The sequence below is a fragment of the Giraffa tippelskirchi genome, chromosome 2, assembly GCF_054371585.1.
Source record: "Giraffa tippelskirchi isolate mGirTip1 chromosome 2, T2T-mGirTip1v1.2.pri, whole genome shotgun sequence".
NCBI classification, from domain to species: Eukaryota; Metazoa; Chordata; class Mammalia; order Artiodactyla; family Giraffidae; genus Giraffa; species Giraffa tippelskirchi.
Genome location: NC_137276.1, coordinates 235451083 through 235477693, shown reverse-complemented (window position 1 = coordinate 235477693; position 26611 = coordinate 235451083). Strand labels below are relative to the sequence as shown.

General features: G+C 39.9%; 1 protein-coding gene across 43 annotated transcripts in view; it reads left to right on the top strand.

Annotated features, from left to right (window-relative positions):
• The window catches only part of TBC1D5 (TBC1 domain family member 5), a 589150-nt gene that overhangs the window by 105841 nt on the left and 456698 nt on the right, over positions 1-26611 (top strand). The window lies entirely within an intron of this gene.

Here is a 26611-nt window from a genome sequence, read left to right as displayed (position 1 = left end):
TCTCCTCCTTCACCTTCTTCAAGAGGCTCTCTAGTTCTTCTTCACTTTCTGCCATAAGGGTGGTGTCATCTGCATATCTGAGGTTATTGATATTTCTCCCGGCAATCTTGATTCTAGCTTGTGTTTCTTCCATCCCAGTGTTTCTCATGATGTACTCTGCATATAAGTTAAATAAGCAGGGTGACAATATACAGCCTTGACGTACTCCTTTTCCTATTTGGAACCAGTCTGTTGTTCCATGTCCAGTTCTAACTGTTGCTTCCTGACCTGCATACAGGTTTCTCAAGAGACAGGTCAGATGGTCTGGTACTCCCATCTCTTTCAGAATTTTCCACAGTTTATTGTGATCCACACAGTCAAAGGCTTTGGCATAGTCAATAAAGCAGAAATAGATGTTTTTCTGGAACTCTCTTGCTTTTTCGATGATCCAGCGGATATTGGCAATTTGATCTCTGGTTCCTCTGCCTTTTCTAAAACCAGCTTGAACATCTGGAAGTTCACGGTTCACGTATTGCTGAAGCCTGGCTTGGAGAATTTTGAGCATTACTTTACTGGTGTGTGAGATGAGTGCAATTGTGCGGTAGTTTGAGCATTCTTTGGCATTGCCTTTCTTTGGGATCGGAATGAAAACTGACCTTTTCCAGTCCTGTGGCCACTGCTGAGTTTTCCAAATTAGCTGGCATATCGAGTGCAGCACTTTCACAGCATCACCTTTGAGGATTTGAAATAGTTCAACTGGAATTCAGTCAGCTCCACTAGCTTTGTTCGTAGTGATGCTTTCTAAGGCCCACTTGACTTCACATTCCAGGATGTCTGGCTCTAGGTGAGTGATCACACCATCGTGATTATCTGGGTCATGAAGATCTTTTTTGTACAGTTCTTCTGTGTATTCTTGCCACCTCTTCTTAATATCTTCTGCTTCTGTTAGGTCCATACCATTTCTGTCCTTTATCGAGTCTATCTTTGCATGAAATGTTCCTTTGGTATCTCTAATTTTCTTGAAGAGGTCTCTAGTCTTTCCCAATCTGTTGTTTTCCTCTATTTCTTTGCACTGATCGCTGAGGAAGGCTTTCTTATCTCTCCTTGCTATTCTTTGGAACTCTGCATTCAGATGAGAATATCTTCTCTTTTCTCCTTTGCTTTTCGCTTCTCATCTCTTCCCAGCTATCTGTAAGGCCTCCTCAGACAGCCATTTTGCTTTTTTGCATTTCTTTTCCATGGGGATTTTCTTGATCCCTGTCTCCTGTACAATGTCACGAACCTCTGTCCATAGTTCATCAGGCACTCTGTCTATCAGGTCTAGTCCCTTAAATCTATTTGTCACTTCCACTGTATACTCATAAGGGATTTGATCTAGGTCATACCTGAATGGTCTAGTGGTTTTCCCTACTTTCTTCAATTTCAGTCTGAATTTGGCAATAAGCAGTTCATGATCTGAGCCACAGTCTGCTCCTGGTCTTGTTTTTGCTGAGTGTATAGAGCTTCTCCATCTTTGGCTGCAAAGAATATAATCAATCTGATTTCGGTGTTGACCATCTGGTGATGTCCACGTGTAGAGTCTTCTCTTGTGTTGTTGGAATAGGGTGTTTGCTATGACCAGTGCGTTCTCGTGGCAAAACTCTATTAGCCTTTGCCCTGCTTCATTCTGTACTCCAAGGCCAAACTTGCCTGTTACGCCAGGTGTTTCTTGACTTCCTACTTTTGCATTCCAGTCCGCTATAATGAAAAGGACATCTTTTTTGGGTGTTAGTTCTAGAAGGTCTTGTAGGTCTTCATAGAACCGTTCAACTTCAGCTTCTTCGGCGTTACTGGTCGGGGCATAGACTTGGATTACCGTGATATTGAATGGTTTGCCTTGGAAACGAACAGAGATCATTCTGTCGTTTTTGAGATTGCATCCAAGTACTGCATTTTGGACTCTTTTGTTGACCATGATGGCTACTCCGTTTCTTCTAAGGGATTCTTGCCCACAGTAGTAGATATAATGGTCATCTGAGTTAAATTCACCCATTGCAGTCCATCTTAGTTCGCTGATTCCTAGAATGTCAACGTTCACTCTTGCCATCTCCTGTTTGACCACTTCCAGTTTGCCTTGATTCATGGACCTAACATTCCAGGTGCCTATGCAATATTGCTCTTTACAGCATCGGACTTTGCGTCTATCACCAGTCACATCCACAGTTGGGTATCGTTTTTGCTTTGGCTCCATCCCATCATTCTTTCTGGAGTTATTTCTCCACTGATCTCCATTAGCATATTGGGCACCTACTGACCTGGGGAGTTCATCTTTCAGTGTCCTATCCTTTTGCCTTTTCATACTGTTCATGGGGTTCTCAAGGCAAGAATACTGAAGTGGTTTGCCATGCCCTTCTCCAGTGGACCACAATCTGTCAGACCTCTCCACCATGACCCATCCGTCTTGGGTGGCCCCACATGGCATGGCTTAATTGATATAGTACTATTAACTAAATTACTGATTTTATGCAGGTTTCACCAGTTTTTCTCCTAGTTCCTTTTCTGTTTTAGGACCCGGCCTCAGAACTCACATTGCATTTATTGCCATGTGTCTTTAGTCTTCCCTAGAGTGTCACAGATTATTCTTCAGTTTTTCCTTGTCTTTCGTGACCTTGAGACTTGGAAAGAGTACTGGTCATTAATGTAGAATATCTCTAAATTTGGGCTTGTTTTGGCCTGGAGAATTCCATGGACTATGGGGTCACAAAGAGTTGGACACGATTGAGCAGCTTTCACATGATCAGGTTGCGGTTAAGCATTCTTGGGAAGGACACTGCAGAAGTAATGTCAGTGTATCCTATGAGTGGTACATGTTGTCTTATTACTAGTAAGGAGGTTGCTTATTTATTTAGCATTTAATTTTTAAATTCAGGTGAGAGTCACGTAACATGAAATTAACTGTGTTGAAGTGAAGAGTTAAGGGGCATTTGGTACTTGCGATAGTGTTGTATAACCCAGCACCGAGTTGTGAAGCGTTTTCCTCGCCCCAAAGAAACCCTGCACCCATTAATCAGTTGCTCCCAGTTCCCCCATTCTCCCAAACCCCACCCGCAGTCCACCTCTGTGGTTTAGTGATTGTGGATATTTCATGTAAATGGAATCGTACAGTAAGTGTTCTTTTGTTTCCAGCTTCTCTCGCTTAATGTAGTGTTTGTCAGGCTCATCCGTGCTTTCGCGTTTATCCAGCACTTCCTTCTTTCTGTGGTTGAGCAGCGCTCCGCTGTGTGTCCACCACAGTTTGTCTGTCCGTCCGTCGGTTGCTGGATATCTGGGCTGTTTCTCGCTTCTGGCTCTTGTGAATCGTGCTGCTCTGAATAAACGTGCCTGTGCAGGTAGTTATTGAGTTGCTGGATCAAGCTTTCTGGTTCAGTATTCTTTGATTTTACTGATTTTCATTTGATTGATTTTTATATTCTTATAGAACAATAAGGTACCACAAAATTCAGAGTAAAAATATTCTTTGTCGATTTTACCTGTCAGAGTGAATTATGTTTTAAAACCTGAAGTATTTGTCATTCTGATTAAGCTGTTTTTTTCTGGATTTGATTGTTGACAGACGTTACCTGTTTTTCCCATTTATAATGATAACAAGATACAGTACTAGAGTCCTAGAGTTTTGTTGTAGTTTATGGATTATCAAATGATGTTGTATTGCTCTGTCCTTATTTTGGATAATTTATCTTGCACTATAAAGGAAATTTACTAGTTTAAGGAAATGCCTATAACAAATACCCTGTACTACGGTGTATGGGGGGCTTCTCTGGTGGCTCAGACAGTAAAGAATCTGTCTGCAATGTTGGAGACCCAGGTTCGATCTCTGGGTTAGGGAAGATCGCGTGGGAGAAGGAAATGGCAACCCAGTCCAGTATTCTTGCCTGGGAAATCCCGTGGACAGAGGAGCCTGGTGGGCTTCAGTCCATGGGGTCACAAAGACTCAGACATGACTGAGCAACTATCTTTAACACAGCGTATGGAAGCTTTCTATACTTTTAAGTATATTTTTCATTTCACATTTGAGACTTTTATATAGTTTTGAATGTTCTTTTGTAATGATTTGTTTTCACAAGATAGATAAATGTAATGTAGTCTTGATTTTTTTAAATTGCTTTATAGTTTTCCATATAGATAGAGAAAGGAGGAATGATGACTCTACTAAAAAGTTGATAAGATGATGAATGAGAAAGCAAGTCCTCTACTTAAGAATAGAAGAGATCTATACAGGATGGTCTTTAGTCCACTTTTCCTTAGTCTGAGTAGCTGGGAAACTTGTGTGTAGTCCCTGAATACATTTCCCTCAAAGAGGAGTATGAGTTAGTTCTTCAATGGCTTAAAATAAAATCTTTGATCTTAGGTTGTCTTGTTCCAAAAATAGCAGTCTTTCATGCCAAGCTCACTGCCCCAGGAGATCTCCCTCTCCCCAGGGGTAGAAACTCGGGCAGACCTGAGGCTTTCAGGGTGAGTCCAAGGGGCCTTAAGTGTCTGGCGTGGGTGTGAGTTTCAGCGCCAGCATTTTCAGCCTTCTTGGGCTCTAAGCTGTAGGATAAAACTCAGGGCCTACTCTTGATCTAACAGTAGACATCTGATGTTGACTCTGATCCTGTAGCCCAGCGGTCTTCGTTGTAGTGGGGAGGAAAATTTGGAATTTTTATGGAAAATGAGTAAATTAATGGACAAAGCATTTGAGGACAGCTTGAAGCTACAGAAACTTTTTGTTTCTGTTAGCAGTTCTCAAAAATCAAATGGTGCTATGAGGGCCTGTACTTACAGGTCTGGTGATGTGTCAGTGGTAGAGAGAGAACTCCAAAGAGGAAACCTTAAGCCCTAGAGTAACGTCACTCCATCTCTAGTGTGTAGACTGGGGAGCAGATTTAAACGTAAACTCTTGTTCCTTGCAGTTCAGGCGTTTTCTCTCCTCTCCTTTAGGTCTGGTTCCTCAGGTAGGTAATTGTCTCATGGCTCGCAGTGTCACTTGGCTGTGAAGCTTCCTCAGACCATTGCCGAGGTTTGGGCAGCTGGGTTGACGACAGGTAAACTCGGGGCTGCGTGTTTGGGAACTGGAGTGTCTGTGCTTGTTGATAACAAAGGCATGTATATTTGTAAACATTTTATTCTGCTTTGGGAAACTCATTCTTGCTTTTTAAGAATTTGAAATGTGCTACATTTTTGAGTGTTCAATTTTTAAATAAAAATGTTTATGAACTATAGAGAGGTAAAGAAATTTAAATGATATTTAAGAATTCTTTATATATAGCATGGTTACTGTGTAGTTAATAATACTGTATTGTGTGTTTGAAAGTTGTAAGGGAGTACATCTAAGAAGTTCTCAGCACAAGAAAAAAAATTGGTAATTATGTGCTAATGGATGTTAGCTAGATTAATTCTGGTCATTTTGCAGTATATACTAATATCACTGTATATAAAATGAGCTACAAGGATATACGGTACATCATAGGGAATAGAGCCAGTATTTTAGAACTGTAAATGACGTATAACCTTTAAAAATTGTAAGTTACTGGGATTTCCCTGGTGGTCTAGGGATTAAGACTTCACCTTCCAATGCAGGATTCAGTCCCTGTTCTTGGAGCTAAGATCATGTATGCCTCGTGGTCAAAAAAACCAGAACATAATAACAGAAGCAATATTGTAACATGAAGTATGTAAAAATATTAAAAAAAATCAAGTTACTATGTTGTGCATCTGAAACTTGTGAATATTGTTTATCAATTATACCTCAATGAAAAATAAAAATGGAAAAAATATTAATATTGATTCATATGGTACACCTAGGGAAAACCAATAGGCATTCAGGTATGACCTACAGCAAATCCCTTATGAATATACAGTGGAAGTGACAAATAGATTCAAGGGATTAGATCTGATAGACAGAGTGCCTGAAGAACTATGGACAGAGGTTTGTGATATTGTACAGGAGGTGGTGATCAAAACCATCCCCAAGAAAAAGAAATGCAAAAAGGCAAAGGGGCTGTCTGAGGAGGCCTTACAAATAGCTGAGAAAATAAGTGAAAGGCAAAGGAGAAAAGGAAAGACATACCCATCTGAATGCAGAGTTCCAAAGAATAGCAAGGAAAGATAAGAAAGCCTTCCTAAATGAACAATGCAAAGAAACAGAGGAAAACCATAGAATGGGAAAGGCTAGAGATCTCTTCAAGAAAATTAGAGATACCAAGGGAACATTTCATGCAAAGATGGGCTCACTAAAGGACAGAAATGGTACGGACCCAACATAAGCAGAAGATATTAAGAAGAGGTGGCAGGAATACACAGAAGAACTGTACAAAAATCTTAATTACCCAGATAATTACGATGGTGTGATTAGTCACCTAGAGCCAGACATCCTGGAATGCCAAGTCAAGAGGGCCTTAGGAAGCATCACTATGAACAAAGCTAGTGGAGGTGATGGAATTCCAGTTGAGCTATTTCAAATCCTAAAAGATGATACTGTGAAGGTGCTGCCCTCAATATGCCAGCAAATCTGGAAAACTCAGCAGTGGCCACAGGACTGGAAAAGGTCAGTTTTCATTCCAATCCCAAAGAAAGGCAATGCCAAAGAATGTTGAAAAGTACCACACAATTGCACTCATCTCACACAATAGCAAAGTAATGCTCAGAATTCTCCAAGCCAAGCTTCAACAGTAGGTGAACTGAGAACTTCCAAATGTTCAAGCTGGATTTAGAAAAGGCAGAGGAACCAGAGATCAAATTACCAGCATACATTGGATCATAGAAAAGGCAGGAGAGTTCCTCCAGAAAAACATCTACTTCTACTTTATTGACTATGCCAAAGACTTTGACTATGTGGATCACAACAAACTGTGGAAAATTCTTCAAGAGATGGGAATGCCAGACCACCTGACCTGCCTCCTGTGAAACCTGTATGCAGGTCAAGAAGCAACAGTTAGAACTGGACATGGAAAAGCTTACTGGTTCCAAACTGGGAAAGGAGTATGTCACCGCTAGCTAAGAGGGTAGGGTGCTGTCCAGAGGTAAGGTGCAGATTTGGAGGTACAAAGTTACGGATATTTGAGTTCAGAAGTACTTGGGAATGTTCCGTTAGTTTCCTTTGGCTGCAGTAACAAACCACCTAAAACTAGGTGGCTTGGAACCGATTTATTAACTCAGTCCTAGAGGATGGAGTTTCCAAAATCAGCGTGTTGACAGGGCCATGTTCTCTCTGGGAACATGGGAAGAATGTTCTAGGGAAGAATTATTTTTTGCCTCTCCAGCGTCTGGCTTTTGCCTGTAGTCCTTAGTGTTCCTTGGCCTGTGTCTTTCCCATCCATGTTTTCGTGTGGTCTCCCCGCTCTGAGAGTCTCTCCATGTCCAGATACCCTCTTTCCATAAACATACAAGTCATGTTGGATTAGGGCCACCCTCATAACCTCATTTTAGCTTGATTACCTCTGTAAACACCCTGTTTCCAAATAAAGTCACATTCTGTACCATTATGGTAGAATTCACCAGAAATTAATAGGATTTGGTGACTTGAACGGCAGGCGGTCAGGGAGGATAAAACAAAGGTGAATCTTGAGTTGTTATGCTTAACTGAGTAAATTCTGGTGCCACTGGAAAGAATAGGGGGAGAAGAGAAGGACAGTTTGCAAACAGAAGAGGGGGAGGGAAGTGAATTTGTTGTGAGCCTGTTGAATTTTGCATTTAGGTTATAGTCGCATTGCTTCTTGATCTGGTCAGAAATCAGAGAAGAGGTGTGCACTGAGATAATAGCTTTGCTATAAGAATATCTGCTTCTCCGAGAGCGAGAGCCTGGGGAGGGGAGAGCAAGGTCCGAGAAGCAAGGTGAAGAGAGAGAGTTGTTTATTGAAATGAATGCCTTCATCCATTGTAGAAAACCGAAGTCTCATGAGAAGATCTCTCTCTTTACTCTAAATGTCAAGTCTAGATAATGGATTCAGTAGCCAAAGTGGTCGCTGCATGAACAGAAGTAGAGTTACCAGTTCCTGACAGCTGCGAGTCACCCTCTGGGCATCTTGCTAAATTCTCAAATATAATTATACAGTAGACTTCCTTTAACAAATTCTGTGTTCCCAGCTATAATTATAACTGCTTTTCCTGCCGATAGCCTGTTCTTTGTCTTCCTACTCTCCTCCTCATCTCCCCCTGCTGGTTAGAATTACCCTCTAGTCCTTTGGGATCTGAGCAAAGAGGAAGAAGCTTTGACTGCAGTTTTCTTTCCTAAACATAGACTTAACCAGTGCACACCAACTTTCGTCTTTCCACTCTAGTCTAAAATGCATTTCCAGTTTTAGGAATAATGTTTTAAAGCATAAACTAGCAATCTTATCTATAAAGTAATCTTTATTTTCAAAGAATATGAAGAAGAAAATGACCACTACAACTTATCCAGTGCTCCATGTAATAGTTAAGACTCTTAAATTGAATCTTGTTCATGGCTAAGCTTTAGACCAAGGGTTGTTGTTTAATAAATTAAGGTTTGTAACAAAAAACGAAGTCATATAAATCCTACCACTATAAACCTGCAGTAGTTTCCAGGACTCATCATGACAGTAATTTGTAAAATCGAGAATGAGTGAAATTTCCTGTTTTCTCATCCAAATATCCATTGTGTAAGTAAATCACTTTAAAGTATGATTCGTTGTCCTTTACAAATATAATGCAGTTTTGGGATGATAAACTTCAAGGATGTATTTCCATGTCATTTAGACTGTATTCTAAGTCATTTTCATGTCTTTCTTAAGAAATAACTAAAATGTATAGATTTCTGAATGTGCAGAAGAAGAAATATGATTGAACTTCTAGCTTGCAGTGGAAGTAGTCCAGAAGGAATTATGGATGTGCATCAATTATGCATTGTATATGGATTGTTCACCACTAAGTTACTCACTAAAAAATACTTGAGTATTTGATATGTGTCACCACTCTGTTAGTTGCCAGTTTACTGGGGCTTTAGTATGAAAAACTAGATGATAAAAAGTATGCTTACAATGGTTGAGATATACGTGGGAATAAACAGTAGTGTATTCAGTCACCTATTATCCTCTGTGTTCTGAGTAGCTTTCAATATTAAAAAGGAGGACTTCTCTTATACAATAATTGGTTGACATCTTTTGATCTCAGTGTAAGACTGCCGTATTTAATGAACAAGCAAGGAGAATAATTTTCGATAAATAGGGCATCTTCTGGAAACTTTTAGAAATAAGCTTGAAGCCTCTTAGAATGAAATTGACAGGTGTTCCTTTTGTGAAAGAGTAAGTAAAGAAGGTTATGTTTTCATGGTGGTAGGTCCTCGTCCTATCACAGGAATAATGGTCTTGAAAAGCAGAGCTTTAGAATTCACTGTTTTGAGAGATGTCTCCTTACCAGAGTAATTTTATGCTCATGTGGGGCAGCTTCATGAGGAATGAGATTGGTTTGCAGGGGCAGAATATTGTGCTGTCCTTGTTGCTTTGGTTTCCAAGGAATGCTTACCCCTTAGCCTCAAATGTGCTGTGGTATTAGCTACTTCAAAACAGATTACTCAAGACTCTTTATTTGGAAAACCTTAAATATACATCGTGATGCATTACTTGTGATAAAATTGAGGCTACAATTATATGAAACAAAACACTACAGCTGCTGACAGATGTCATTAACAACTTACTCAAACACGAATCCTTCAAAAAGGAACTGCTTGACATCTGATTTGGTGAGTTAAGTTCATTAACTTAAGATGGGCTACTGTTGTCCACTACATTTGTTGTTTTTGTTTTTTTGGCTTTATATTTGATCTTGGTGTTTGAAATAGTTTAAAAACTTTTCCTCTGAATTACAATTAATAAATGTAGAAGGAATGAGAGAAGAAGTAAATCACCATGGTAAATACCACAAGAGTAGTTGTTACAGGCAAGATCCATTCATGGATACCAAAAATAGGGGGAAAGTTTGAGGAGAAACAGAATATTTACATAGTCTAAATGTATCTCTCCTAAGATATTTAATAATTACAAAGAGAAAAATAGTAACTTTACAGAGGAGAAAGCTGGCGATGTTGAACCAGTATTAAATTTGATGGTTTTGATAACTGTACTGGAGTTATTACATGTGATTTAGCATTAGGGGAACCAAGGTGAACAGTATATGGAAACTCTACTACATTTGCAACTTTTCTATAAGCATAAAATTATTTCAAAGAAGTTTTTAAAAGCCCATTCTTCTGGAAATCTGATAGCATGCTATCACACTTACCCCATGAAACCATAAAAAATGCTTCTTTATTGTAATGAAGTGTTTTTGGTTTTAGAAATAATTTTCTTGGATGAAGTACTGGGTAGACATCTATTAGAACATGTTTTGCTCAGTACCGTGTTGCTGACTACAATTTGTTATGTTTCTCCTGCTCATCTTTTAATAACAATTATAGAAATAATGCAAGCTGTGCAAGTTGTATAGAGCTATCAGTCAGTCTCTGCTGTAGTGGACCAGTGGACTGTGTATGGAAGAGTTTGAGGATCAGAAACAGATGAAATCTAAAGTGACATCAAAAGTGAATGAACAGGGGGTATCTGGGTTGTGTGCCCTCGTGACTTCACACACATGTGCAGAAATGTGGCTGTATTTCCAAGGTGTAGATTGGAAGTTACGCAGTGTTCCAAACATGTGTCCTTTTATGTACAGACTATTTTAAATGGGTTTCAACTATGAGAGAAGAAATATCTGAGAAGTGGGCCATGGAATGAACTTTCTGTTGTATTTTGTAAATAATAGATCACTTGTCATCTGTTTGAGGTTAGAGTCACATAGTAGACTTTCTCAATAAAAATCTATAATGCCACTATCTGTATATGGAAGCCCATTAGTTATAATTGCACAGAGGAGGAGGAGGTTTATGCCTACTGTTGTAAATACCACTACCAAACTAAACTTAACTGAGGTCAGTGGCTCTGTTTCTTTATAAGAATGATTTTGATATAGGATAGTACCTGATGTTAAGTTAATATTGACTGACTGATTGAATGAACACTGAAGACTATATGAGGTGCATTTCCACATTAAATGTAAAATTTAAATGTCTACAGTAATGCAGCTCTAGGGTTGAACATTGAGAATCCAAGCCATCAAAGTGGCAGTTTTCTGGAGAATTAAATCCTTTCTACAAATCTGCGCTTGCTATAAAGGGCATCTCAAATTTCACATTTGGCAATTTAACGGTACTATGAATATTTCCTTACCTGGGTTTGTTTCATTGTGTTTAGAAGCAGGTGAATTCTGGTGATGGCAGGACATGCATAGCCCCAAGAACATCTCTTAGAGAGTTGACAGTTGTGTTTTTCCTGAGAAACTGAGATAGAGGAATAGAGAGAGTGAATGAAGCATTCTCCTGTTCCGTTAATTCTTGGCGGTTTTGTTAAAATTATTCTAGCCAGAAAACATTTCCAAAATAGAGTTATTAGTATTATTTGTGAATCTATGTTAAAAAATAGCTTTGGTTAGCCTGCTCGTAACTCTTTGGAGAAGTAACCGTGTGCACTTGACTGGGAAAAGAAGGGAAGGTTAACTTTTTCTGGCTTTAAGTATTAAAGAATATCCACAGGAAACTGAAATTGCTTCGTCTCATTTAACGTCTTAACAGTTTTTGTAGTGTCTAAAGGAACCATTAATACTAGGTGGAAGAAAGTATTTGTAATTTAATTTATTTTCTATGAAGAACATAGGCTTTATATTAAGACTATGTGGTTTTAATGTTACATGATACAAGCATTCGTTCTGGTTTAAAACTTAGGGCAGATTGGAAGCTTGATGGGGGTTTGGTCCCAGCTTCTGCCAGATGCCCTCTTTGCTCTTGAACAAGTCAGTTGTCTCTCTGAATCTTATTTTTTTTTTTTCATCTATGAAATACTAAAGTTAAGAGTAAGGATTTGTGAAGATTGGATCATCTGAATATGATAATATATCTATGATAATATCCAGCGCCAGGGCCAGCTGCCTGACTCCACTTCAGATTTGTGGATACCACCTCCTGGAACACAGTGGTCACACTCAATTGGCTCTGATCTTCTGATGAAAAAATGCCTGTGAAAGGGTATTGTGAGTTGTAGTATTAAGTGAAAGTCGCTCAGTTGTGTCCGACTCTTTGTTGTCCCATGGACTACACAGTGCGTGGGATTCTCCAGGCCCGAATACTGGAGTGGGTAGCCTTCCCTTCTCCAGGGGATCTTCCCAACCCAGAGGTCAAATTCAGGTCTCCTGCATTGCAGGTGGATTCTTTACCAGCTGAACCACAAGAGAAGCCCATTGTAGTATTGGAAAAACAGAAATTTAAAAAGTATTTAAATGTTAAAATACAGTTCACCAAATAGCTGCAGTTTTATATCACAAACCTCAAATCTGTACAAACGAAGTCATTGTGATCTTACTTAATAATTAATACTACCTGATTTTGAACCAATAAAAAAAGTAATGCCATGTAATACTGTTTGCAAGCAGTAGATTTGGGGCTATTTCAGATCATTTCTTTTTATTCTTTTTTTGTGGGGGAGAAGTCATTAGTCTGCATTTATAATCAGGACTAGCTTCCTGTAAAATTATTTATTTTAACTTTTTATTTATAGATTTTGAAATTTACAATTCTAAATACAGCAATAGTAAGGCACTGCATTTTTTGCAGGAAACAAAAAGCACAATTAACATAAAGTCAGAGCCAGCCACAAATAAAATATTCCAGCAAACTGTGTAAGGGGAAAAAAATGCTCTGGGAAGCAGATGCCAAGAAATGTTGCAAAGGTGGCCTTATTGCTTTGGAAAGAACAGAATACAGAAGGATTAGTAGCAATAGGAGGAGGAAGGAGGCAGGTAGAGCGCATATAATGCTGAATGAGTGCTCGCCAAGTGTCAGCACTGTTAGTTCTGAGCACTTTATGCAGATTCTCACATCTAATCCTCCCAGCCACTCTATGAGTTAGGTTCCCACTGTATGAGATGAAGTAGCTGAGACTCAGAGAATGTAAAGTAAGTTTTCCTAAAACATAGCTGCAGAACATGTGAGGTAATTTTTCCTGAAACATTAAGCCAGGACACAAGCTCAGGCTCTTGGGCTCTGGGAGTCACGCTCTTACCTACTCTGTGTCCCGCACCACTACCGACTACTCACAGTGTGGAGGATGCTCAGAGTGTGGTTTGTGAATAATGTTTTAATGGTATAATGCAATTCTCATGTACCAAGGGTATTGATTTGGCCCTTTAAAGAAGTAATCAGTGCATTGATGGGATCCCTGGTATCCTCAAAAAAAATTATTCCCTCAAGAATACCTTAGTGGTAAGACCTTAACTGTCTTTCTAGATGGGTTTTTTTAAACCATTCCTTTCATGTATGCATAAAGTTTACTATTACTTATGATTATTTCATTTACATACTTCTAACTTTTAATAATTGTCGATGTAAGTAAATAGAGGCATAGAAATGGTAAAGTGTGGGTGTAGGATTATATAACCAATGTTTTAGACACGAATTATTTATGAGTTTTTGTACTTTCTGGCAGACTATCCTTTGCCTAATGGGAGTTATTATATTTCTTTATGAGAATCTCATGTCGTAGGGGCTTATTACCTAATTGATTGCCTTATCTTGGGTATAGGAATAATGAAACTCCGATAATTCTTTCTTCGTGAAAAAATTTTATTTAAAAATATCTCCTCTTTGTTTGACAAAAGAGCGTTGGATTTTTGCTTTAAAGAGAAAATTAAGAATTTTTTGTTATATTGTTTAGCTGGTACTGTGGTGGAATCAAATGGCAAATAGTTTTTGATGACTAACACCTGTTCTTTTTTAAATGCAGAATTCTTCAAAAGGTGTAATGACTAAATTATCTTAATATTAGGTATTATGTTTTCCTTCTTTTTGTCTTCTAATTTTTATAGTGCTCTCTTTTATTGCATTATCCTTCTCAGCCATAGAACTTTAACATTAGCCAAATTCTAAAAGAGGTCCAATTTTAAGAGGAAATTTTAGTTGAAAGATATTGACCAGATCTGAGATTCCCTATCATAATTAAAAATCTTTGAATTAATTTTTATTGTTAGTTACCTTAATTCAGATGCTGGTTTGCTTTTGGAGGCTTCCCAGAATCCACCTGCCAGTGCAGGATCTCTGGATTCACAAGATCCCCTGGAGAAGGAAATCACAATCCACTCCAGTATTCTTGCCTGGAGAATCCCATAGACAGAGGAGCCTAGCGGGCTGCAGTCCATAGCATCTCAAAGAGTCAGATGCAACTGAGCAGCTCACATACACACCTTAGTTCAGATAGCTAATTCTGGATTATTTTTCTCTTCAATGGATAATGTTACATTATCTACCTTCTATGATCTATTTGTGTGTGCTCAGTGGTGTCCAACTCTTTGCGAACCCATAGACTGTAGCCTGCCAGTCTCCTCTGTCCGTGGGATTTGCCACCTGATTTAATCAGAAAATTCTAACTCTGTAAAGTGCAAAAGTCAGAAGGTATGCTGTGAAAGTGTAGAATTTGCTGTTATGGTATGGTATGGGCTCAGCCTTCCTCCTTACCGCCATACATATGTCCCCTGTGTTATAAACTCCGCCATGGTCCAGAGGAGGACCAGTTGTGTAACTTCACTCTCAGCAGAGTGTACAATTCTCCAGAGTGTAGAACTGGCAGATATGTATCTTACATGCATCGCCTTTTCTGTGCTTATTGCAGACATCAGTTCATGGTATTTGTTCTTGCTTAGCCATAAGATAGTTCCATCATGTTCTCTAATTTAGGGAGCCATTACTGGTCAACCAGAGTTACCACGTGAGAAAACCTATCTGCTGTTGCTGGAATAGAGAGTTTTGGATACGTACTGAAAGTTCTGCATCTTCTCTCTTCATGAGTAGCATTTGATATAACCCAAGATAAAGAGATTGTCTTAGAATGGTAAGTGTGTTAGCAGTTTAGTAACCTTCTAAGTATGTTTAAACACACTTGAACTTAGCACAACAAAATTGACTCCCCTCCAATAAAAACATCCTTTTTATGAAATGTTCTGTTAGGAAACCTTCTTTAGATACCACTATGGTTCATTTTTGGACAGCTCTTTTTATAAATATACACTCAAAAAGTTATCTTTGGTTAGAGATGGGGAATTGGCTATGATCTAACTCCAATTCATTGATAAGGTTGATGTATTAGTCAGATTTACCTAGAGAAATAGAACTAATAAGCTGGGTGTACTTGTGTGTGTGTGTGTGTGTGTGTATAGAAAGAGATTTTAAGGAATTGACTTGCATAATTGTGGAGACTGACAAGCCCATTTTCTGTAGGGTATGCTAACAAGCAAGAGCTGATGTTACATTTTAAGTCCCAAGGCAGTCTGCCTGCAGAATTTCCTCTTCTTCATGGGAGATCAATTAATATGGGTGGACCTCATCAAACTAGCTGTAGTCCTAAAGGACTACAACTAGTTTGATGAGGTCCACCCATATTAATTCTGGTAATCTGTTTTACTTCAGTTCAGTCGCTCAGTCGTATTGAACTATTTGCGACCCCATGGACTGCAGCACGCCAGGCCTTGCTGTCCATCACCAGCATCTCCAAAATAAATTCTGTTTTACTTAGTCTGTTGATTTAAATGTTGTTTTTGTTGTTCAGTCACTAAGTCTGGTCTGATTCTTTGTGACTCCACGGACTGCAGCCTTTAGGCTTTCCCTGTCCTTCACCATCTCCTGGAGCTTGCTCAGACTTTTGTCCATTGAGTTGGTAATGGCATCCAACCATCTCATCCTCTGTCGTCCTCTTATCCTGCCCTCAGTCTTTCTCAGCATCAGAGCCTTTTCCAATCAGTCAGCTCTTCACATCAGGTGGCCAGAGTATTGGAGTTTCAGCTTTAGCATCAGTCCTTGCAATGAATATTCAGGACCAATTTCCTTTAGGATGGACTGGTTTGATCTCCTTCCTTGCTGTCCAGGAGTCTATCAAGAGTCTTCTCCAGCACCACAGTTTGAAAGCATCAGTTCTTCGGCGCTCAGGCTTCTTTATGGTCCATCTCTCACATTGATATGTTACTACTGGAAAAACCATAGCGTTGACTAAAGGGACCTTTGTCAGCAAAGTGATGTCTCTGCTTTTTAAAATGCTGTTTAGGTTTGTCATAGCTTTTCTTCCAAGGAGCAAGCATCTTTTAATTTTGTGGCCACAGTCACTATCCACAGCGATTTTGGAACCCACAAAAATAAAATCTTTCACTGTTTCCACTTTTTCCCCATTTGTTTGCCATGAAGTGATAGGTCCGGATGCCGCAATCTGAGTTTTTTGAATGTTGAGTTTTAAGCCAACTTTTTCCCTCTCCTCTTTCGCTTTTATCTAGAGGCTCTTTATTTCTTCTTCAATTTCTGCCATAAGGGTAGTGTCATCTACATATCTTAGGTTATTGATATTTCTTCCAGCAATCTTGATTCCAGCTTGTGAGTCATCCAGCCTGGTGTTTTGCATGATGTACTCTGCATATAAGTTAAATAAGCAGAGTAGCAATATACAGCTTTGACAGTTCCTTTCCCAATTTTGAACCAGTTTGTTGTTCTATGTCTGGTTCTAACTGTTGCTTCTTGACCTGCATACAGGTTTCTTAGCAGTCAGGTAAGGTAGTCTGGTATTCCCATCTCTAAGAATTTTCCACAGTTTGTTGTGATCCACATAGTCAGAGGCTTTAACATAGTCAGTGAAGAAGTAGATTTTTTTTTTTTTTTTTGAATTTGCTTGCTTTCTCTGTGATCCAGTGGATGTTGGCAATTTGATCTCTGGTTCCTCTGCCTTTTTAAACCCAGCTTGTACATCTGGAAGTTCTCTGTTCATGTACTGTTGAAGCCTAGCTTGAAGGATTTTGTGCATTACCTTGCTATCATGTGAAATGAATGCAATTGTATGGTAGTTTGAACATTCTTTAGCATTTCCCTTCTTTGGGATTGAAATGAAAATTGACCTTTTCCAGTATAGTGGTCTGGAGAAGGCAATGGCACCCTACTCCAGTACTCTTTTGCCTGGAAAATCCCATGGACGGAGGAGCCTGGCAAGCTTCAGTCCATGGGGTCGCTAAGAGTCGAACACGACTGAGTGACTTCGCTTTCACTTTTCACTTTCATGCAATGGAGAAGGAAATGGCAACCCACTCCAGTGTTCTTGCCTGGAGAATCCAAGAGATGGCAGAGCCTGGTAGGCTGCTACCATCTGTGGGGTCGCACAGAGTTGGACATGACTGACGCGACTTAGCAGCAGCAGCAGCAGCAGCAGTATAGTGGTCATTGCTGAGTTTTCCAAATTTGCTGGCATATTAAGTGCACCACTTTAACAGTTTCATCTTTTAGGATTTGAAATAGCTTAGCTGGAATTACATCACCTCCACTAACTATGTTCCTATTCCTGCTTCCTAAGGCCCTCTTGACTTCACACTCCAGGTTTTCTGGGTCTTTGTGAGTGATCACACCTACATTGTTATTTGGATCAGTAAGAGCTTTTTGTACAGTTCTTCTGTTTATTAGACTTTACTAGACTTCCCTGGTGGCTCAGACGGTAAAGTGTCTGCCTACAGTGCGGGAGACCCGGGTTCAATCCCTGGGTCGGGAAGATCTCCTGGAAAAGGAAATGGCAACCCACTCAAGTATTCTTGCCTGGAAAATCCCATGGACGGAGGAGCCTGGTGGGCTACAGTCCAAGAAGGGGTCGCAAAGAGTCAGACACGACTGAGCAACTTCACTTTCACTTCTGTTTATTATTGCCACCTTTTCTTAATCTCTTCTTCATCTGTTAGGTCTTTGCTGTTTCCGACCTTCATTGCGCCCGTCTTTTCACGACGTTCCCTTGGTGTCTCCAGTTTCCTTGAAGAGCTCTCTAGTCTCCCCAATCTACTGTTTTCATTTACTCCTTTGTGTTGTTCACCTAACGAGGCTTTCTTAGCTCTCCTTGCTGTTCTCTGAACTCTGCATTCAGTTGGGTGTATTTTTCCCTTTCATCTAAAAAAATATCTTTTCAGAAACATATAGAATAATGTTAAGAGAAATATCTGGCCTAGTCAAGTTGGTACATAAAATTAACCATCACAGTTGAGAGAGACTGACTCATTCAGTGATTTAGTTCAGTTCATTGCAATCTCTCAGTTGCGTCCGACTCTTTGCAACCCATGAACCGCAGCACGCCTGGCCTCCCTGTCCATCACCAACTCCCAGAGCTTACTCAAACCCACATCCATTGAGTTGATGATGCGTGTGATTACCTGTGTACCTAATAGGAACCAAGTTCTATGCTAGATATTGGAGGATCTCAGCAGATTTAAAAAGAGAAAAATTCAGTTGACAATTTTTTTTTCTTGTCATCTAATGTCAGAAGTAGAAATGAGTAATGATTGTAAGTATTCTTGCCTGGAGAATTCCATGGGCAGAGGAGCCTGGCAGGCTGTACTCCATGAGGTTGAAAAGAGGTGGACACAACTGAGTAAGTAATACTGTCTTTCACTTCTTCTATGCTAAGTACAAAAAGGAAGCTAATTCTTAAAGAATATGTAATGGGGGAGGTATGTACAATGTCCAATAATTTTATATTTAATTTTAAATTGAATTTGGTGACAATTACATTGAGTTTAAAAAATGTATATTCAGTTTCACAATGACTTTATTCTTAAGTAGATTATTCCAGGAATACTCTTTCAGGCTTAACAAAATGCAAACCTCTTTAGGAGTAACTTGTGTTGAAAGAGAAGATACTGTTTTTTCTGGACCTCTGGCTCCTTTTTCTCAATGATGAAGAACATTCTTCTTTTTTTTTTTCTTGTTTTTTAATTTTTATTTAATTTTCCCATCTTAAAGTAGAGCCTAAGTTTCAGTCTAACACTTACCTCTTCCACTGATACATGTTCTCTGACCTCCTCTGCCTAAATTAGTGAATGAGTGTTTTTTGTTTTTTTTTAATAGAATCATTTTAACATGCTGAGGAAAGGGAACTTTCCTTCTCTGTTTTATTTCATTGTGAATTGTTATTAGAGATAGGAAGTTTTTTATTAGGAAAAAAGAAAGTAAAGATATGATATAATACAGAATGAAAGAAATTAGTAGATGTTAGTACTTGAAATGTGTCACAAGTATGAAAGTGAAAGTCACTCAGTCGTGTCCAACTCTTTGCAACCCCAAGTCTTATAGTCCATGGAAATCTCCAGGACAGAACACTGGAATGGGTAGCCTTTCCCTTCTCCAGGGGATCTTCCCAAGCCAGAGATCGAACCCAGGTCTCCCGCATTGCAGGTGGTTTCTTTACCAGCTGAGCCACAAGGGAAGCCCAAGAACACTGGAGTGGGTAGCCTCTCCCTTTCCCAGCGGATCTTCCCAGACCAGGATTCGAACTGGCGTCTCCTGCATTGCACGCGGATTCTTTACCAAATGAGTTATAAGCATGTGGTTTTTCCAGTAGTCATGTATGGTTGTCAGAGTTGAACTCTAAAGAAAGCTGAGCACCCAAGAATTGTTGCTTTTGAACTTTGATGTTGGAGAAGACTCTTGCCAGTCCCTTGGACAGCAGGGAGATCCACCTAGTCCATCCTAAAGGAGATCAGTCCTGACTGTTCATTCATTAGGAAGGACTGATGCTGAAGCTGGAACGCCAGTACTTGGACCACTTGATGCCAAAAACTGACTCACTAGAAAAGACCCTGATGCTGGGAAAGATTGAAGGCAGGAGGAGAAGGGGACGACAGAGGATGAGGTGGCTGGATGGCATCACTGACTCGATGGACATGGGTTTGAGTAGACTCTGGGAGTTGGTGATGGACAGGGAAGCCTGGCGTTCTGTAATCCATGGGGTCGCAGAGTTGGACACGACTGAGCAACTGAACTGAACTGCATGCTTGAATTGACATTTTAATTTTCCTGGGGAATAAACGTACTTGGTGCCTATTTGCAGCTTCTTGTGGGGTTTCTTTTCTGTAAATTAGTTAAGATTTGTTAACTTAATATGATTTGGATTAAAAATTTTCATTGATAAGCTAGAGGTTTGAGTTCTTTATTGGATAAAATTCTGTTCAGGAACATGTATTGTTGAGTTAGTTGTGCTTGTAGGTGCTAGCTCTGTGGTGGGTAATCATAAGCCCAATTTGTTTGAGACAGTCCTTTGAAGTCCTGCTCTGTGTATGAGTGTGCATGCACATGTGTATGCATGCGTGTGTGTGTACTGGGCCCTGTCACTCTTAGCGACCTCATGGAGTGCAGCCTGCCAGGCTCCTCTGTCCATGGGATCTCCTACACAAGCATACCAGAGTGGGTTACCGTTTCCTACTCCAGGCGGTCTTCCTGACCCCTGACCCAGGGATCGAATCTGTGTCTCTTACATTGGCAGGCGGACTCTTTACCGTTACGCCATCTGAGAAGCCCATGGAGTGCCTACTCAGTCAGTTCAGTCCCTCATTCATGTCCGACTCTGTGGCCCCATGGATTGTAGCATGCCAGAGACCTTGGCCTTCATTCACCAACTTGCAGAGCTTGCTCAAACTCATGTCCATCGAGTCGGTGATGCTATCTAAACATCTCATGCTCTGTCGTCCCCTTCTCCTCCTGCCTTCAATCTTTCCCAGCATCAAGGTCTTTTCCAAAGAGTCAGTTCTTCCTGTCAGGTAGCCAAAGTATTGGAATTTCAGCTTCAGCGTCAGTCCTTCCATTGAATATTCAGGACTGACTTCCTTTAGGATGGACTGGTTTGAACTCCTTACAGTCCAAGGGACTCTTAAGAGTATTCTCTGACACCACAATTCAAAAGCATCAATTCTTTGGCACTCAGCTTTCTTTATGGTCCAACTCTCACATCCGTACATGACCACTGGAAGAACCATAGCATTGACTAGATGGACCTTTGTTGGCAAAATAATGTCTCTGCTTTTTAATATGCTGTCTAGGTTTGGTCATAGCTTTTCTTCCAAGAAGCAAGCGTCTTTTAATTTCACAGCTGCAGTCACCATCTACAGTGATTTTTGAGCCTAAAAAAGTAATGTCTGTCACTGTTTCCATTGTTTCCCCATCTATTTGCCATGAAGTGATGGAACCAGATGCTATGATCTTAGTTTTCTGACTTGAGTTTTAAGCCAACTTTTTCACTCTCCTCTTTCACTTTCATCAAGAGGCTCTTTGTTTCTTCATAAGGTTCTGCCATAAGGGTGGTGTCATCTGCATATCTGAGGTTATTGATATTTCTTCTGGCAATCTTGATTCCAGCTTATGCTTCATCCAGCCCGGCATTTCTCATGATTTACTCTGCATATAAGTTAAATACGCTGGTTAACAGTATACAACCTTGATGTACTCCTTTCCTGATTTGGAACCAGTCTGTTGATCCATGTGCAGTTCTAAATGTTGCTTCTTGACCTTCAAAAAGATTTCTAAGGAGGCAGGTCTGGTGGTCTGGTAAAATCTCTTAAAGAGTTTTCCACAGTTTGTTGTGATCCACATAGTCAAAGGCTTTGGTCTAGTCAATAAACCAGAAGTAGATGCTTTTCTGGAACTCTCTTGCGTTTTTGATTATCCAAAGTATGTTGGCAATTTGATCTCTGGTTCCTCTGCCTTTTCTCAAACCAGCTTGAATAACTGGAAGTTCACGGTTCACGTATTGCTGAAGCCTGGATTGGAGAATTTTGAGCATTACTTTACTAGCGTGTGAGATGAGTGCAATTGTGCGGTAGTTTGAGCATTCTTTGGCATTGCCTTTCTTTAGGATTGGAACGAAAACTGACCTTTTCCAGTCCTGTGGCCACTGCTGAGTTTTCCAAATTTGCTGACGTATGGAGTGCAGCACTTTCACAGCATCATCTTTCAGGATTTGAAATAGCTCAACTGGAATTCGATCACCCCCACTAGCTTTTTTTGTAGTGATGCTTCCTAAGGCCCACTTGACTTCACATTCCAGGATATCCTGCTCTAGGTGATTGATCACACCATCATGGTTATCTGGGTCATGAAGATCTCTTTTGTATTGTTTTTCTGTGTATTCTTGCCACCTCTTCTTAATATCTTCTGCTTCTGTTAGGTACATAGCATTTCTGTCCTTTATTGTGTCCGTCTTTGTATGAAATGTTCCCTTGGTATTTCTGATTTTCCTGAAGAGATCTCTAGTCTTTCCCATTCTGTTGTTTTCCTCTATTTCTTTGCAATGATCACTGAGGAAGGCTTTCTAATCTCTCCTTGCTGTTCTTTGGAATTTTGCATTCAGATGGTTTTATCTTTCCTTTTCTCCTTTGCCTTTAGCTTGTCTTCTTGTCTCAGCTGTTTGCAAGGTCTGCTCAGACAGCCACTCTGCCTTATTGCATTTCTTTTTTGGGGGGATGGTCTTGATCACTGCCTCCGGTACAGTGTCTTGAGCCTCTGTCCATAGGTCTTCAGGCACTCTGTGTATCAGACCTAATCCCTTGAGTCTGTTTGTCGCTTCCACTGTATAATGGTAAGGGATTTGATTTAGGGCATATCTGAATGGTCTAGTGGTTTTCCCTGCTTTCTTCCATTTAAGCCTGAATGCCTACTATCCTGCCTTAATTATTTTTAGCATCCCTGTATTTGGTTTTTATTGTTCCCAGGTAAATTATTGCAAAGTTATTGTTTTAAGACAACACACATTTTTAATTACATGGTCGTATAGTTCAGAAGTCCAGTATATATCTCCCCAGCCTAAAAGCAGGGTCAGAGAATCTGTTTCCTCTTCTTTCAGTTTGTTGGCAAAACTCACTTCCATGTGATTGTAGGACCTAGGTCTCCATTTTTTTGTTTGTTTCCTGTGCTACAGGAGCCATTTCCAGCTTCTTTGAGAGCTACTTCTTGGCTCGCGGCCCCCTTCCCCCAGTTTCAAAGCCAGCAACAGCTAGTGGAATCCTCCTTTATGCCTTTCTGACCCTTCTCTCCTTGCATCTTTCCTTTTGACTCATGTGATTACATTGGGCTCACTAGGATTATCTAGGATAATCTCTCCAGCTCAAGGTTCATCAGTAATCATTTCTTCAAAGGACCTTTTGCCTTGTGAAGTAACTGGTCTGAGGGATAAGACATAGGCTTCTTTGGAGGGCTTGGTGAAGTGTTGTGCCTCCTACAAGGTGTTTTAACTCTTAGGAATGTCATGGTTTGGCCACTAAATTATAGGGTTATCCAATTTGAGTAGCCAGTTGAATTATTTAAAATACAAATAAAATCCCAAACTCAACTTTCTTCCTCCCTCTCTTTCAAATTTATGTTTCAGTTTTTGCCTTTCCTATTCCCTCTCCTGGTTCCCTTTGACACTTTGGCTGCTGCTGCTGCTAAGTCATGTTAGTCGTGTCCGACTCTGTGCGAACCCATAGACGGCAGCCCACCAGGCTCCGCCGTCCCTGGGTCGAGGCAAGAACACTGGGGTGGGTTGCCATTGCCTTGTCCAGTGCATGAAAGTGAAAAGTGAAAGTGAATTCGCTCAGTCGTGTCCGACTCTTCGCGACCCTGTGGACTGTAGCCCACCAGGCTCCTCCGTCCATGGGGTTTCCCAGGCAAGAGTACTGGGGTGGGGTGCCATTGACACTTTTACGTTGGTCCTGAATCGTTTTCCCGACTTAACTTGTCAGAAGTCAGCAAGGAGGAAGTGGATGTTGTTTCTTTTTTGCCTATTTGTTATAGATAAAGAAGTCACATGTTTAGTGGTGTGATGACTTCCATCACTCTTTTAGTCTTTTGCCTTTGAATTCTGCCATGCTCTTGTTCCTCACTGTTGAGTGGCAAGGCTGAATGGAGTGGTGAATCCTGAAGTTTTGTCTAAGTTTGTGTTGTTGCTGGTGATGCTGTCCTTAGATTACTGCATGGGAAGAGGAGGAATTAAGACCGGCTCTCCCTGCAACGCCCACTCCCCATATTTAGACTTTATTTTATATCAAAGAGGTCCCTGGGCATTGCATTCATTTAAATAGCTACTGATTTTTTTTCAGAGGGTGTGGTTTTATATTCTAGAGACAAATTTTGTTGGTACAGCTGCCTTTTTAATAAAGTAAGTACTTAAGTATTTTTGTTTCACATTTTTTGTGAATTTTAATTTAGTAGGTTGAAGTACATTAATTAAAGAAAACAGTCATGTATTTTATGTGTGTCTAAACCAGATGCCATTGTTATCTACTCTTCACCTAAGTTTGTCATCTGGAATTTTTCCCAAAGCACAGAATATAATTTTGTATTCAAATAGATTAATTTGTTGTTTGGATGATCTAAAAAAGACCAATTTATGATCTTTAATCCTTTATCTTATTTTAATAAGCTAAGTACATATTGGATACTTGGTAATTTATACGTAGTTGAGTCTTTAATTTAATAGTGAATCCATCAGAGTTTAGATTGAGTTAAGTAATGCCTAATACATAAAACCCATGCTCCATATCTCTGAAGTTAATTTCTTTCTTTTCCGTTTGCGATGCCAGTTTTACACTCCGTTTGCTGTCGGTGGAAATGTAGGCGGCAGACACAGCGTGCATTTATCATCACCAAATTCACTGTATCATACAGGAGAAGTACATTAATATCCCGTACAGAAAGCCTAACACACATAAACAATCACTTAGCATTTGTAAGAGCATATCTGACTTATTGATCAGCTTAAATATCTCTTAGTGGAGCGTGACACCCCCGTGGCCTGCACGCATCCCCGCACTTGTCTTGGAGCAGGTGCTGCTTGGGCTGATGAGTGAGCGTGTCTCCGCTGTATGTATCACAGCGAAGATCAAACCTTAGAAAGCTTTTCTCTACCCATCGGAATCCCTACGTCTTGTGACAATTAAATTTTTCTCAGGGTTCTTCAGATAAAGTATACTCTGGAAGACAACTTTTAACAACCTTATTATATATCAGCATTTACATGGGGTGTTCTGAGTGGGGGAGGAGGATTTGTCTTAATTTCTCTTTTCCTTATGTTTCTCTTTTCTCTTATGTTCTTGTGTAAACTCTGTCATGTAAATTAGCCTCAAAATAGATTGTGTTGTGTATGTTGTAAAAATATGTACAATACCTGTTAAATTTTTTTCTCATTGAAATATTTTATTGAAATTGGTGATTATCAAAGCATAATACCTACTTTATATAGATAACTGACCTAAACCTCAGAAAATGAAATACAGAAATAAGAAGTAATACAGATATGCAAAGATGAGGGGTGCACTGTAGTTTATGTAAAGGATGAAGAATAGATGAGTGTGTGTTTGTGTTTGGCCTCCATGGGCATTTATGTGCATTCTAGAATGCGTCCACTTTAAAAGAAAAATGCCCTAGCCTTTTCTTTTAGTGAAATAATACAGAAGGAAGTAATGTGTTTAAACATTTTATGGTTTCCTCAGGTACTTACCTTATATTCTGATACTTCCTTATTTAAACAAAAAGAGAAACAGAGTTTTCAAATTGTGGTTTCTTTTTTACTTTCTACAGTGCTGCTTGGGTAAGCTTTTGTGAGCTCTTTCTCTTTGGACACTGTGATCCTTTCGTGAGTCATCCTTTTGGACTCAACTGTCTGATGAAGCCAGTCAGTCCATTTCATTTTAGTTGATTTCCACAGGTTTATTTATAGAATTCGTTACATAGTATGGTTTAATCTTCAGTCTCTACTTTTTACTCATCTTTTCCCTTCCTTTTCCAGGTTTGCACTATTACATCCTCATAGTGCACTCTAAAATCTGGAGCTTGGGGTCAGCATGTACACATTGCTGTATTTAAAATGCATGACCAACAAGGCCTACTGTACAGCCCAGGAACCTCTGCTCGATGTTATGTAACAACCTAAGTGGGAAAGGAATCAGTTCAGTTCAGTCGCTCAGTCGTGTCTGACTCTTTGTGAACCCATGAACCGCAGCACGCCAGGCCTCCCTGTCCATCGCCAACTCCCAGAGTCCACCCAAACCCATGTGCATTGAGTCAGTGATGCCATCCAGCCATCTCATCCTCTGTCGTCCCCTTCTCCTCCTTCCCTCAATCTTTCTCAGCATCAGGGTCTTTTCAAATGGGTCAGCTCTTCCCATCAGGTGGCCAAAGTATTGGTTTCAGCTTCAACATCAGTCCTTCCAATGAACACCCAGGACTGATCTCCTTTAGGATGGACTGGTTGGATCTCCTTGCAGTCCAAGGGACTCTCAAGAGTCTTCTCCAACACCACAGTTCAAAAGCACCAATTCTTCGGTGCTCAGCTTTCTTCACAGTCCAACTCTCACATCCATACAGGAATAGATACATGGATATATATAACTGAGTCACTTTGCTGTCCACCTGAAACTAATACAACATGGTTAATCACCTATACTCCAATATAAAATTAAAAAAAAATTAAAAAATAAAGTGTGTCGCTCTGTGCCTTTTACCACATTCTCATGTTTCTGCTCTCCATTCCTCCATTTCTCATGTTTGTACTCTCCATTTCTCCATTCCTGTCTTGAGTACTTTGCTTCCCAGCATGTTGAATGTTTGGAAGAACGGAAAGCCTCCTCTTGCCACAGCAGAATTTTAGCCCTTCTTAGCTTCCCTCCCATTATCTTTAGGATCTTTTTCTTAGACCTAGGAATTCGCTCCCTTACTCATCATATCTAATTAGTTTATAGTCTTAGTGGGTTTTGCTTCTGTCAG